Genomic DNA, 15,423 nt, shown 5'->3' on the forward strand with positions numbered 1-15,423 from the left:
CGGCGCAAACCCGCGCCCTGGTCCCGAGCCACGCGCTGCCCCCGGCCGGCTCCGCGGCCGCGCAACCCGGCAGGCGGGCGGGGGGAGGCGGGGCCGGGGCGGCTGCCCGCCCCGCGCAGGCACACACCGGGATGCGCGGTCTGTCCTCTGTGAACCAGCAGGCGGGAGCCAGCTTGGGCTCAGCAGCCTCCGCGTTCCGTGTTGCGAGGGGAGGGAAAAAACCCACCAAAACCCCATCAACAGCAAACCCCCAAGTCGTCAGGAAGCATCCCCATGCCAGGTATCGCATCCCGCTGCTCAAGGTCAGAGTAGGAGAGAGCCCTGCCTGTGTCTCGCCTCCAGGAATGAAATCTAATGATTCCCCACCTACTTCACTTTGCACATCGGCCACAGGACCCGTGGCTTGCCGAAGATCATGGAAACCCCAAGCCACTGCACAACTATACAGAAGCAGTAAAGTATCCAAGTGGTGCCTCTGTGCAGGGAGCATCCCTGCTCTCCAGCCCACCGAACTGGGGCAGGTGGGAAGCTGGCTCTGGCACAGTTAACATCTTGTGCTTAGGATCTCTCCAAGAAAGTCTCTTTAGGAAGCTACATGCATTCCTCGCTATTCCCTTATAAAGCAATTATTTTCCATCTTGTGTGAGAAGTGTTTCTTATCAAGAAAAATGATCAGCTGAAGTGTTTATCCATGACCAAAGACCCCAAAGAATATGTTTTCATTTCCCTTGGAGTACATCCCTCTACTCCAAAACACAGAGAAGAACTCTATTGCATTAGATAGTGATGCAGTATGTAATGCCTAATACAGTTAAAAGAAGACAAAGGACCCATTAAGGAAAAGCTTAACAGAAGAAAATCACTGTCTGATCTAATTGACCATAAAACATTTTGGTGAATGCCTTTAAAAACTTGTAATAAACACAAATCCACATTTTCAAACTATTCTTTATATTAGGCACTGAGCAGAGATAAATACATTACAAACACAATACATCAAAGCATTATCAAAGTTGCACTTAGATGACATAGTTTCTGTGTCTGTTATCTAAATCACAAGCATGCTGTCTTATGCTTCCAGCAAGGCTACACAGTTAATGGAAAGAACCAAAATGAAATAGCTCCCAGAAGCCCCTGTTTAGCCCAGCAAAAGGTTTAGCATGGGGAGGAACTGGACAAATTTCAAGATTTCATTTTTACACCACTTCCTACAGCCACTTGCCTTAAGCAGTAACTATTTCCTGTGTCTTTCCAGAAAATCTTTGCCAAACTCCTGGATTTTCAAATAGTTTCACCCAGTCTAGCACTGAGAGACTCCCAGAATAATATAAAACACAATTATTTTGTTTTGAAGTATTTGGAAGGCATAAAATGACTAGTAAAGAAACACAATGCCTTTTTTTTTTTCTTTTCAAGATTGTCCACAATAGCAGCCCAGTTTAAATGCAAAATGGAAAAGTTTCTCTGAATGTACAAAGTGTACTATAGAGCTGTTAAGACTAATTAATAATAAAGATCTCTTCCTTTGAGGATTTCAAACGAAGCTACAAGAAAAAAAATCTTAAAAATATTTGTCACCGTGGCAAGAAAAACAAAGCACAAACCCATCAATTTATGAAATTCAGTTCTATTGAATCCATAGACAAAATTCCACATGCACTTCTATAAGCTCGATCAGGGTCTCAGCATCACTGGTCTGTGTCCCAGGCACATATATTGGCAACTGAAGCACACCATATTTGGGGGGGTATGTACTGATGGAGCTTTACTCTCACTCTACAAAAAGCAAAACTACACAAATCTTGTAGTTCAGAGCCGGTCAGTATTGGCTGGCACATAATCAGTCCTTTTGCTTGTTCCTGGGTAGGAACAGTATTTCACTATAAAGCCATTCAAAACCAAAGCAGAAATCAATTGACAGCAATATGAAAACATGTTTTAAAATATGGAAAAAAATCCCTGATTTTTAGATTGCAGAGGTTGCTGGGCCAATCTAGTCTAATCTCCCTTCAAAAAAATCTTAACCCCAAATGCACTGCCTGTCTCAGGGCAGAACATTGTGAGGCCTGGCATAAAATGATAAATAATGCTGAATTAGCTAGCTTTTTTTTTTTTTTTTTTTTGAGTACTAGATACAGATTATATTTAATAACAAAATAACGCAGAACCATCTATTAAAATACTCAAGAAGAAAATTTGGCTGTCATCATATTAAGTAACAATGGCAAAGACTCAACTTGCAAAAAGCCCAGTATAATGGTTTAAAAGGGGGGGGAAGGGGAGGAAGCCATCACAAATGTTGGATGAGAAGAAACCCCTGCAGTAAGAAATGACAGTTCATAAAAGATAAATTTGCTAGTCTGGTAACAAAAAACACCCCAACAGTGCCAGTTGAAGTGACATATACAGAACACAAGTTGTTTGGCTTCTTGGAAAATATTTGTCTTGTATATCCCTTTGATTTGCACACATTATTTAAATATTCTTCTGACTTCAAAGAGCAAAATTTCCTCCTGAACTAGCCTGTGCTATTGACTAAGAGCAAATTTAAGTCTTGTAACAATAACAAAATCAACTCAATTAGATGCTTCAACCTCATCAGGGAAGGGTGACTGCAGGAAGTCAACCAGGAGCGCTGAAAACCTGTATACACAGTTTCCGTGCCATTTGCTCCAGAGGCTTGCAAGGGTTTTTGTTCTTGATGCAAATGCTGAATTTCACAACTGAACATTTTTATCAGAGGATTTCTAACCTGCTTATTTCAAAGAACAGAAATAAATATTTACAACCTAAGCACCTGGCAAGAAATAATAGATGGGTAGAAACAAACAGATGGGTGAACACAAGGTAACAGCAAGATGTTTACAATCAGCATAATAAACAGCTGCCACAAGTAGATGACCATCATCAGATATTTCAGTCATTCCTTGTCTGTCATTAAAAGGGTCCTCATAAATCACAATCCTAATGTATTTAATAGCTCTTCTCTGGACTTCTCAACTCAACAGTATTATGTACCAAGGTGTCCAAAGTTGGCCACCATTATTCTAAAGTGGATGCAACAGGATTAGTGTTCTTCATCATAGAAGTCACTGGAAGCTGCAGCACTAATTCCAAACTATTCACTATATCAAAGAAAATATCAGCCACCACTTCTAGCCACAGCCAGTGAAAAGCATCAGAAATTCTCCACGCGTCATTTGCCCAAATATAGTCTTGGATATTAACACAAACCAGAGATAGTTATATGCTAGAATATGAGCCGGGGAAGCAGAGACGCAGATAATGTTCCCTTCCGAACTGATTACTAGTAACATGATAACTGAATTAACTTAGTTTAAAATGGTTATTGATGATTGCTGTATGTCCTAATTGTTTCCACAGAGTCCAGGACAGAGAGTGAGGGGACTGCCAAGGTCCCTGGTTATGAAGACGGACTTCTTAAAAAAAAAAAAAAAAAACCAAACCAAAACCAAACCCAAAACCAAACAAAAACACCCCAAAACCCCCACAAACAAAAAACCCCCAACAAAATCAAAAACCACAAACCCTTCATAGCACAATTAATAACTTTCTAGTAGCCCAACCATTACTTATCCAAACTGCATGCAACTCTTCCTAATGTGGAACACAAAATAATAAGGAATCTTTATCCTGGCCTATGCCACTGAAAATTAATACAGTCTTCCTGCTTTTGTCTATAGCTTTTAACTTCTCCTGAAATCTTGCTAATAGCCTGAAACAGCTCTATTGCTCTGCTTAAAATAGGACCACAGAGGAATGACTGCTACCTCATGCTGTTTGCACAATATCAACAAATTATACATGTGCTCTATTCTAATAGCTAATACCTGCATAAAGTAAATTACTTTCATTGCTGCTCTAGTTCCAGGCTCTATAGGTTCAAACTTCATTTTCTGTTGCATTTGTGGAGCTTAATAAAACATGGTGGCTCAGCCCTCCAGAACATAAAACCTTTGACCAGTGTAACAAAACGACTTAAAATATTTGTCTCTATTATTTCTAACTTCCCTGTAACTAGATGCTGTGTCAGAAGGCCTTTTTTACCTACTCGGTGTCCTTGTAGCTTATCCCCAAGGATTCATTTTCACACAACACTCTAAGATGATATTGGCTGCCTCCACCTCCCACGTGGCCCTCACTTGCCTAATTAAATATTCATCACTCCAGAATGTTGCAGTGTCAAACATGAGCAACTTCCCAGCCTGACCTTCCACAGCCAGCCTGCTGTTCAGGCTGGAGAATAAAAGGGACTGGGACCTACCTGCTGAAACATAAAACTGAATTATGCTGTTTTCCTGTCACACATTAAGTTCTGTGCATGCACTGTAAAATTCTCACTGCAAAAGCTAGAGTACTATCTTTTAATGTTCAATATAAATCGAGTACCTGTATAAATCGAGTACCTGCAAAGCTAACGTAAAACCTGCATGGGCAGAGTTATCAATAATCTTTCTGCAGAACACTAGAATCTTTTCTTCCTTATTATACAGATCCTGGTTCGTATGTATGGTCATATCTTCCAAATTAAAAAACAAACCCGAACAAATAAACCAATGCTGATATTGGTTTAGACTGAGGCACACCACTATCAACAAGTATGTGAGATTTTTTTTTTTTTTGGTGGCTTTGGACTCCTTAGTTTCACATAACCCATTTATAAGAAAATTGCATTTTATCTCCAAGACAAAAGAATTTATTAATCCCAAATCTCTCTCTTCTGTGGAAAGAATATCTGGAACTATTATAACTCAATTTAGTTGTACTAGATTCTGCATATATTTACATCTGCATTTAATGGAAGAAAAAGCTGAACTGAACAAATCAGAAGGCATCAGCTTCCCTGATAAAGAATCCATAGCCTTAATAGTCTATAGGTTCTGCAGATCTTTCGACATTTGATATAACTAAGGCATACCCGTATCACATCCATATGCAGTAACAACATTAAAAAGCTTGCATTTTGACCCCAACAGCTACACTAACCTGTTACAGAACAAAAATATATCAGAAATTGTGTGCAAACATCTTTTATTTGTGCATACTAGGTGTGCAGTGTTCTTAAGACTATGGACTAGTCATTGCACCAAATCAGCTATGAGAATTCTGTAAACATCATAAATGCATATGTACAGTTTAGGCCAGTAAGTAAAAATAATTATAAGTAGGATGCTTTCATTACATACATATGTAGCAACACATATATATGTAGCAACACATATATATATTTCTATAAAATATACATACAGTTTTAAAAAGGTTTGTTTTCATAGCTTCAATATTTTATTCAGTCATCTGTGAAGATCTTTTTGCTCCTAGGATTTCCTATAAATGGTCAAACTTACATTCCATCTTCTCAGTCAAGGGCTTCCCTATACTTTTCAGGGATTTTCTGTCCCTTGGCATTTTTTGCTAGCCCAAAACATTTGTGGATGCTGTAGAGGTTGCAGATGTGGCTTGATGCCCTGATTAAACAAAACATTAAGATTTAAAGGTGCAAACTCTTAAGTCTTCACTTCCTTAATCTGGCATGAATTGTTATGCATTTGGGAATATGCTGTAGCTACTACATCAGGGAGGAAAAAGATGACAGATGCTACACCCCAAACAGTTCTTGAAAGCCAACATCTTGGCCAAAGTAATTTTGAAACAGCTGCTTTTCATCCAACATTTGAGTCTTAATTATTTCATACAAAGTACCAGTATCGAAAACAAGTTAAATTACCACACTGCTAGGCCTGTGGTGTCTGTCTTTTCCCTCCTAGCAGGCTTGTGCAGATACTGAGAAGAAAAACCTCATGTCAGCATTCCTGTAGGATCCTTCAGTAAAGCCTTTTGGGGAACATGAGCAGTTATTTGTCTACTCCAGATTTTCCAGAACTGTTGTGATTGTAATATTGGCACATAGATCTTCCTCCCACATAATACAAGTGATTAACTCTCCCAAAGTATGCAAAAGTAAACTCTGACGAATAGGAAAATAATTTTAAATAGGCTTAGAATTGATCTGATCATATCTATAGTGTGATAAACCTGAGCTGAACCTTGCTCACAGGAAATAAGAAAGGTTCATACGTGCTCAAAACACTACCATTCTAAACTAAATAACATTTTTTCTACTCTGCACACTTGTTTCCATTAGAGGCAAATTAAACACACATTCTCAAAACTATTTTATTATCATTTCCAGTCAATTGGAGATTCAAGTTCCATGCTATGGATAAAGCCTGAAGAAGCTACCCACTGTGCACTTCAGGTAGGAAACAGTGATCAAAGCTATATGTCAGAGAGTAGCATACTCATTTGGCATTGCTGGCCCTGTAAAGGAAACATCTGAGCCTGCATTACAGTCTTGAAGCTGCATACTAAATACAGCTGGTAGATTTTGATGGCCTTATTCAATATCTGTGCAATATCATCATGTATCTTCCTACCTCCTACCATACATACTTTTGTGACCATATATACCACCACTTCTCCAAGAAGCATTGCTACAACTAGTTGTGGCTTCAGACAGGCCTCCCTCATTTGTCCTTCTAATACTACTTCAAATCAGCCCCTAAGGACTATAGACAGAAGGAGGCTGAATCAAAGTAAATCTTGGAGATTAAAAGCAGGGGAATGGGGCAACTAGGGAATTCAATCTCACATGACCAACAGGCATTAATGAAAGACAGAAACTTCGCTTCCTAGATGGGAAAACTCAATGGCAGGGCAAGTACTTGGGGCCATGTGCTTGAGACCTCAGGAAACTGTAGAAGTTGAGTATTAAATCACTGAAGTCTCTTAGCCACAACAGAGCCTAAGATCTGATTAAATAAATGCCTTAAACATAAATCCAAATAATTTTCCAACTCTATAGCCTGAAGAAGTGAAGTAGTTTTTATTATGAACTCAGCTATTATGAAGTTACACGTCAGTGATAATGATAACCTGTATATGGTCTAGGCAAGCAAAGGAAAATTACATTAATTGGCTGTAAACTTCCAAATCTGAAGCCTAGAACAGGAAGTTAACTCTAAGGCTGGTAATGAGCATTTCGCCCATCTCTATAGAACAGTAAAGAGAACAATAATTTTTATACAATGCACACACATATGTATTACATAAAACAGCATTGATGCACAGGCACAGAAAGATACAGGGGAATACCACTACTTGTTTCTCTCATTGTGAAGAGAAGAAATACTATGAGAAGAAAAACAACTCTTAAACACCAGGTAAACTTTTAAGGCCTTAGATGGTATGGTGTGAATAGGGATATTATTTCTATTTAAGCCCTGCAGAAATTTCTTAGTTCATACCAGCTGCTCTAAGTGCCTGGATATAGAACTTCAGACATCAAGTAGAAGTCATGTTTTGTATTACATAAATGATGATTTCAAACTTTTCCCCATCAGAACTGGGCAGCTACCTCTACTGAAGAAACTATTAAAATGGAAGAGATAAGATAACTCTAACAGATTTTATTTTTTTTCTTGACTGAAGAGCTTATATCCACAGAACTAGATTTAAAAAAAAAAAAAAAAAAAAAGGGTCAGACAGTTTTCATTCTTGTCTCTTGATTAAACTGGGTAATTCCACTCTCCTTAAGTTACTTTTAAATCAGTAATCACATTTTATTCTACATTTTTTTTTATATTATCATCAGCCAGACTCCCCCATATGATGTCTTAAGATATCATTCGGGTTGGTCACATTTTAATAGCTTACTGCTTTTGTTTTCTACCAAATGAAAGATTAAAAAAACATGGAGATAAATGGGTAATAGACATTTTAACCAGTTTATTTTCTGTGAAGGTAAAACATTTCTCCAAACACACCCATTGATTTCCTCACCTTTTTAATATTAGTGTTTCTAAATAACATACTGCTTTGGCTTCCCCAGGAACATTCCATCTTCTGAGACGCAAACCAAGGTGAGGGGGGGGGGGAAATGCACCAAAACTCACAAGAGTGGTTTGTATGGCTCACTGCCTTGAAAATGATGTATAAAAGTAGAATAGACCAACAGGAGGACACCTTATTTCAAAACATTCTACAGTCCCAGGGGAGATTTTGATACTATACAGAAAAGGATAATACTCAATCAGTATTATTCCTGAAGGTCTCTAGTCATGAATTTGTTGAACTACAAGATCCCATAAGCGTATGAACACTTAACATTATTGCAATTGGAAAAATAACCTTTTCGTATTCTGTTTACACCATCAATATTTTTAATAAGCTAAAAATAAATTTGTGTTCTGTAAACATACATATCAGGTATAGGTCTATAGCATGCTCCCTCTCTTGTCCATAGCAAGAGTTCATGCATAGCATCTTTTCTTATCATGAGAATCTGTTTGCAATTTGCTTTCCTTTTTGTGGCTTTTTACAGAAGGGTGTCCTAAGGGTCTAACCACTTTCATCATTTAGGGGCAGTGCCAATTCCTGAGCTTGTTCAGCATTATAATAACAACTTCTCAGAATTGCGCACAGTCTGAACTCACAGTTCACACTGGTCACCCGAGTACACATAGCTGCCCACAGACAAAGACCACAAGAAGTAAATCAACTTTTACTTCAAATCATGCAAGACATTCCTACATCTGAAGTAGTTAAGGTGTCTGAAATGGGGGACAACACAACAATGGGGGACAACAATTTTTACTTCAATACTTAGTTCTTTAAGGTAAATTATTGGGCTAAGCCCTTCCTTTGCCTCATCCTGAAACTCCTGGTTTCTTTTCCAGAACATGGACTTTCAGAACCATTCCCACTCCTTGCAGCACAGAGCTAGTTTACTTTTGTTGACATGTCCAGGCTTCATTTACTTCTCTCAAGAGGAGTTAAAAAAGAAAGCATTCTTATCTGGTCCTTTACTAGATGATCTATTGCACAGATGATACCATCTGATATCTAAACTACAAAAATCTGGTTTTCCAAGAACAAGTGCTTTTACTTTTCCAGCAGTGCTTTATTTGATTTAAAAAAACCAAACCAAACCAAAACAAAAATGCCAAAACCCCCACCCAGGTGATATTTTAATGATCCTCTTTTGTTAGCTTAAACCAAGTGCAAAAATTCCTCCTATATTTCCTTTGGATTCAAAGGGTATCAGCAATGTTACTGACTTTAAATGGCACAAAGCTTTTTGGTGGTGAAAATTCAGATATTTTACTTTTTAAAGAGCTGCTAAAAGTTATAACAAAAATGCTAAATAAAACAAAAGTATAAGCAATCGAATAATTAAGGCCAAGACATTTTTCCAACAAAAAAGTTAAGGACCCTTTGGAAAGCAACACTGAACCCTCAGTGTTTTCCTAAAGATTTTATTTTGTTCTGTATATGAAATGCATGATCTATTCTGCATTTAGGCTGAGGAGGAAGGTCAAAGCCTTGGCACTATTATTAGTTTTTGTAAACATGTTTAGAAGTTGGGAACTCTGATTCTAAACACAAACACTTCTGTGAACCCCAGGATTGCAGGAACAATTCATGACAACATAAAATGTGATTTTTAAAATGGCTGAGACTGTATGACTGAGGCTGGTAAAAAAAAAAAAACAACAAAAAAAACCACCTTGAAATAATTTGCCTAGAAATACATGCGAGCTATCTAAGCTATGAGGAAGTGCAGATCAGGATAATGTTTTAAAAATTCAATAGAACTACAGCTGATGTCCTTCACATAAAAAAAATCCCAAACTTTTTGCCAAATCTCAGAGACAAAACAGAAGTTGCAAATGTTGCCCTATAAAATTGTTGCTTTCCAAAAATTCCTTGGCAAGACATATTTTTGTTGTCACTCTTCCATTTTGAAAGGTCCATCAAATCTGTAAAACTAAAGTATTTCTTTATGCATGGAAAAGCCAGATTTTCCTTCCATTCTGGAGTTTAATTAGGTTATCGTCAAAAATTATAACAACTTTAAAAAGATGTAGTATGAGTACTGCTCTCACTGGTTCTTTTTGAATTGGTTTCCTCTGTCACTTTAGAGAAGAGACAATAAGTTACGCTCTGCCTTGTTTTTTTTCTTTTTTGAAAACTCAGTGGGAAAGTTTAGTGGTAGAATGATATGCAAAAGATAATAAATAATAATAATATGGGCTTATTCTCTGCAGAGCTGCATACAGAAGTGAGTTATGGAATAAAAAACACTTAAGGTTTTTGGGGTGTTCATGGTTTGGCATTGTGGGTTGTTGGGTTTTTTTTAACCCCTTTGCCTATAGGAGTACATGGCACAATATTAGACCAGAACTGACATACTACTAATCAGGAAACACGATGTGATGGTTTCTAAATTTGAGGGCAAAGTAGCAGAGCTTCTGGATTATGCTGAGAATAAAAATGCCAACCAGAAAATCATGGCTGGAACACACACTCAGCAGAGCTTCAGAAATGTCTGTTTTCTCTGATAAAGGTTCGCGTTGCCGTCACAATGCAATTCCACTAATGGTTCCAAATTATTAGTCTTTATTGTGTTATTTGCCATTACAAACAACATCAGCTCAAACTGAGCTTCTGGAGGTCTGAAGCCCTGTTTTGTTTGCTATTGATCTTGGCTCACAACCACAAACCACTGCTTGTGTGGCCACTGGCTCCAAGGCACTGAAATGCTTGTCAGTGCAGAAGCTTGTAGGGGAAAAAACCAAAACCAAACCAGAACACCAAAACCAAAACCCACTAAAACAAACAAACAAATCACCTACAGCTCATGCTGTAACTAGAGAGAAGGGCCCAATCTTTAACCATATGACAGCAAGAAAATAGTAACTATTAAGATTATTTCCCTCAAAATCCCAGCAATGAGGAGACCATTGGCTCCATCACAATTTGTAAATACAAGCAGAGACTGAAGCATTGAGTTGTGAAGATAGAAATCCTAGCATTTGAGTCCAAAAAAGTAAATTGGAAACACAGGACTGGAAAGAACTTTCTAGGATATCCACTCTCAATTGTGCTGAAGATGACTTGGATCTCTTCAGCCAAACCATTTGGTGCGACTTAGAATCATAGAATCATATAATCATAGAACAGTAAGGGTTGGAAAGGACCTTAAGATCATCTAGTTCCAACCCCCCTGCCATGGGCAGGGACACCTCGCACTAAACCATGTCGCCCAAGGCTCTGTCCAACCTGGCCTTGAACACCGCCAGGGATGGAGCATCCACAACCTCCCTGGGCAACCCATTCCAGTGCTTCACCACCCTCACTGTAAAGAACTTCTTCCTTATATCTAATCTAAACTTCCCCTGTTTAAGTTTGAAGCCATTACCCCTTGTCCTACCATTACAGTCCCTAAGGAAGAGTCCCTCCCCAGCATCCTTGTAGGCCCCCTTCAGATACTGGAAGGCTGCTATGAGGTCTCCAGGCAGCCTTCTCTTCTCCAGGCTGAACAGCCCCAACTCTCTCAGCCTGTCTTCATATGGGAGGTGCTCCAACCCCCTTATTATCCTCATGGCCCTCCTCTGGACTCGCTCCAACAGCTCCATGTCCTTTTTATGTTGAGGACACCAGAACTGCACACAGTACTCCAAGTGAGGTCTCACGAGAGCAGAGTAGAGGGGCAGGATCACCTCCTTTGACCTGCTGGTCACGCTTCTTTTGATGCAGCCCAGGATGCTGTTGGCTTCTGGGCTGCAAGCACACACTGCCGGCTCATGTTCAGTTTCTCATCAACCAACACCCCCAAGTCCTTCTGTGCAGGGCTGCTCTGAATCTCTTCTCTGCCCAACATGTAGCAGTGCCTGGGATTGCCCCGACCTAGGTGTAGGACCTTACACTTGGCTTGGTTAAACTTCATAAGGCTGGCATCAGCCTACCTCACGAGCGTGTCAAGGTCCCTCTGGATGGCATCCCTTCCCTCCAGCATATCAACCGAACCACACAGCTTGGTGTCGTCGGCAAACTTGCTGAGGGCGCACTCAATCCCACTGTCCATGTCGCCGACAAAGATGTTGAACAGGACCGGTCCCCACACCGATCCCTGAGGGACACCACTCGTTACAGGTTTCCAACTGGACATCGAGCCATTTACCACAACTCTTTGCGTGTGGCCATCGAGCCAGTTCTTTATCCACCGAGTGGTCCATCTGTCAAATTGATGTCTCTCCAGTTTAGAGACAAGGATGTCGTGCGGGACAGTGTCGAATGCTTTGCACAAGTCCAAGTAGATGACGTCAACTGCTCTGCCTCTGTCCGTCAGTTCTGTGGCTCCATCATAGAAGGCCATCAAATTGGTCAGGCAGGATTTCCCCTTAGTGAAGCCATGTTGGCTGTCACCAACCACCTTGTTGTTTTTCATGTGCCTTAGCATGTTTTCCAGGAGAATCTGCTCCAAGATTTTGCCAGGCACAGAGGTGAGGCTGACTGATCTGTAGTTCCCTGGGTCTTCTGCCTTCCCCTTCTTGAAAATGGGAGTTATATTACCCTTCTTCCAGTCGTCGGGAACTTAAAATTGCAGACTTGTTCCAAATCAATTTGCTATCACTGCCAAACAGTTCATTCTCACTCCTTGCTGCTGAATTTAGGTGGAGCACTTCCTATCCCTCTTCTCCCAACTCTTCTCATCACTGTCGCTGTGATATGGACATGTATTTTGCCATAGGAGACCATCACATCAGCTTTTCTCCCTCCTCCCACCCTTTTCTTTTTAAGAGGGTTTCTATGAAAAAATTGCACATTAAGCGCATGCAAAGCTCTATAACAGAGGAGGTAGTGTTTCCCATTACATGACAATAAAGTCACAAGCTACTGGAGCAGAGTATCATAATTGACAATATATCATGAGTGACCCCACAATCACTTCATGTGTTATGCAAGAGATTATGCCAGCTTGAGAACAGAATTGAAGTTCGGAGCAAATAATTTATTGAAACTGCATAAAATAGATAAAAATTACTGCAATTTTTTGTTTTACCTTTCCAGATGCCAAAGGGGGTGAGGGAGGAGCAGGATCCAACTGACAAAAAGCTCAGCAGTGACTACAAGACTATGACCAATACAGAAATGAAGTTCCAAGTCATGGGAAACATCCATGGAGATACAGAAGTGTTCACTTCACCTATATGAGTTGTAGCATTTAAAACTTGGGTGCAAATGAGAGCAAGAATTCCAAAGAAGACAAGACAGAGAGGATTGCCTTGAAAAGAACAGCTTCATCTTTTATCTTATTGTGCTTTATCTTATTCAGTCTAGCCTGCAGAGAAGGAAAGACATGATGTTCAAAGCATTCCTACTTCAGTTTCATTCTTCTAAACTGCATTAAGCACAATTTCATTTAAGCGTATAGTAGTCTAGGAAACTAGACTGAGGAGAACTGAGAGAGAACCTGAAAACTAAGTGCTGATATGTAAACTCTGAAATTACACACCAGCCTGTGACAAAGATGAGGAAGGAAACCAAGGACTAGCCAGAAAATGACGAGTGAAGAAATACCTGACAGACTCCTAAACCAAGTCTCTGGACACAGTGTAAGAAGAAACAGCTAATGTAAAGAGAAGACAAGCGATAACTATTCATGCAACAATTCAGTTAACATTGCAGGTCCAAGACTTTTTGTCCTGAGCATTTAATCTGAATCCCATTTCAGATTTAGTTTAAATGAATCTGTCATAGTTCACAATTTATATTAGCCCAGTTAGATCATCCTATTCCCTCAGGATCCTATTCCTACTGAGAGCAACAGATGCCTTCAATATTCAGCCTTGTTCTTTTATGTTTGTCTTTCATAGTGCAAATATTCCCATATTTTAGGAGAAGTATATAAAGCCAGAAAAGAAAATTATGCCTCAAGAGACATTCTGAGTATTAAACTATGCAGTTAATTCAAAATTAGAGTTAAAAATTTGACAGCTGAAGGGAAAATTCCCATTCGGTAAAGCCTCACGGATCTGCTACCTGTCCTTGATTTTACTGTTCCCCAGAGCCACTAGGGGATGTGAAAAACCTTTATACTGATAACCTTACAGTTAGTTCTTTTTTGGTCACCATAAAATAAAAATCAGTATCAATAAATTCTTTAGAAATGTTTGACAAAGTACCATGTTCTGATACAACAATCCCCTCTACAGTTTCCGTATGTTCTTAGCTACACTTTGAACTGTTTCTCATCATTCCACCCAAGTTTGATACTCCTTTCTACCTCTTTAATATAACACAAAAGAAGTTTATTGTAAGAGACATCTGGCAAACTGATTCATCCTGTCTACTCACCTGTATTTCCACTTACACCAATTTAATCTAGCACTCCAGCCTTTCTTCAGCATTGCAGTCTTTCCTCAGCTCCTCAGACCTCTCTCCAGCATACTGAAAAAAACTAATTTTCATTTCCCACCATCTAACCATTTCACTGCCTCTCCCTAAGCAACATTCAAACCATTTTGAAAGACAATTTTACTACAGATAACTATCCTGATGCAGTCTATTACTCTTTGATACATGCATAGGTTTTTTTGTTAGTGACCAAAAATATTGGCAATCTGTTAATCTGCTTTGATCAATATGTATACAGTACTAAAGAAAACACAATTTGAGGAGTAGCTAAAGCAACATCCTGTACTTAAGAACATGGGCACAATTAACAGGTTATTTTCCTTGTATGTTCAAGTATCTACAACATCTGTGTAGATCCCTAAAGCATACGGATGGAGGAAGCAAAAGGGTATGTCTGTAGGCTTCACTGGGACAGAGAATGATGAAAAAACATGTTCATGCAAAACTGAGTTTGTGATTAGACTCAAGCCAAGGCTAGAAAGGGAAGCTCACAGGGAAATGGAGTTTCAGTTCCTTCATAGCCACACAGAAATTCATTAGTACAAGGAGAAACAAAGTAACTTAAATCAGATATAACCTTCCACGAACCTCAAAATGCATCGGATCTTAAAGATCAGTTCTTGAATCAGCATGGGTACCTATGCATTATCAGCACTCTTTGCAAGCTTCTTTCCCTCTGGGGAATTTTCTGGTAGAAATATTAAATTCAGAGATAATTTTTACCTCCATCCTTCCTTTGACATTTACAACACTTTAGGAATGCATTTGCTTTTCAAGGATATTTTCATCTATTAAAGAATATTTATGAGTGCTGCTTCAAAGAAAACCACTGGAATGAGAAGTCAAGCAAAAGCTGGGAGTGAAGATTTCCATTTGCAACTACTTATACGTTAACTCCTAGCAAGACAAAAAGCAACACCTAAAATGTATTAAAAATTGGGTTAAAAAAAGATAACAGTTCACAAATTATATTCACTTATCTGTTCAGTGTTTCAAAGTCTGATACCAAAGTACACCTGGAGAACACAAAAAGCTTAAAATATTAGTGCAGTTTAAGTAAGAGGAAATTAATTCACAAAAGAAATTGAAGGCAACTAAAAAGACTTAAAGAGTTAAAAAGCTTAGGTTTGTTCTGCTGGAGCT

At 39.0% G+C, this 15,423-nt stretch overlaps 1 protein-coding gene across 2 annotated transcripts in view; it reads right to left on the reverse strand.

The window, feature by feature from the left end:
• KCNIP4 (potassium voltage-gated channel interacting protein 4) overlaps positions 1 to 15,423 on the reverse strand; it is a 418,997-nt gene that overhangs the window by 313,858 nt on the left and 89,716 nt on the right. The gene's annotated exons all lie outside the window — the stretch shown is intronic.

Source organism: Strigops habroptila, chromosome 7, assembly GCF_004027225.2.
Source record: "Strigops habroptila isolate Jane chromosome 7, bStrHab1.2.pri, whole genome shotgun sequence".
Classification (NCBI taxonomy): Eukaryota; Metazoa; Chordata; class Aves; order Psittaciformes; family Psittacidae; genus Strigops; species Strigops habroptila.